The following is an 852-nucleotide window of genomic DNA, read 5'->3' on the forward strand; positions in this document are numbered from 1 at the left end:
TTTGACAAACCAGCGCTTTGAAATGGAATGCGCATGCGCCAGCTCTTTGAACCCGGCGGTTTTTTCCCCTTCAAAATGCGCATGCGCCGGCTCTTTGAACCCAGCGATTTATTTATTTACTTTTTTTATTTGTTTTATTTTATAATATGCGACATTTAAAATCAAGAAATAATGATAATCAAAACAAGTACAGAAAAAGCACAAAAACACTACAAAACAGCACCAGGGGGTGGTAAACTCAATAAAGTAACTAAAATAGAATGCTATTTGTGTCTATATATATATATATATATATATATATATGGGCAAAAAAGTATTTAGTCAGCCACCGATTGTGCAAGTTCTCCCACTTAAAATGATGACAGAGGTCTGTAATTTTCATCATAGGTACACTTCAACGGTGGGAGACAGAATGCGGAAAAAAAATCCAGGAATTCCCATTGTAGGAATTTTAAAGGATTTATTTGTAAATTATGGTGGAAAATAAGTATTTGGTCAACCATTCAAAGGTTTTGGCTTAAAATCTCACGATACATGGCCCCATTCATTATTTCCTTAACACGGATCAATCGTCCTGTCCCCTTAGCAGAAAAACAGCCCCATAGCATGATGTTTCCACCCCCATGCTTCACAGTAGGTGTGGTGTTCTTGGGATACAACTCAGTATTCTTTTTCCTCCAAACACGACGAGTTGAGTTTATACCAAAATGGATACATGGATGATACCTGTCCACAGCCTCAAACAGTCAGACTCCAAACTCCACTATGGCCAAGACCAAAGAGCTGTTGAAGGACACCAGGAAAAGAATTGTAGACCTGCACCAGACTGGGAAGAGTGAATCTACAATAGGC

This window comes from Nerophis ophidion, linkage group LG22, assembly GCF_033978795.1.
Source record: "Nerophis ophidion isolate RoL-2023_Sa linkage group LG22, RoL_Noph_v1.0, whole genome shotgun sequence".
NCBI lineage: Eukaryota > Metazoa > Chordata > Actinopteri > Syngnathiformes > Syngnathidae > Nerophis > Nerophis ophidion.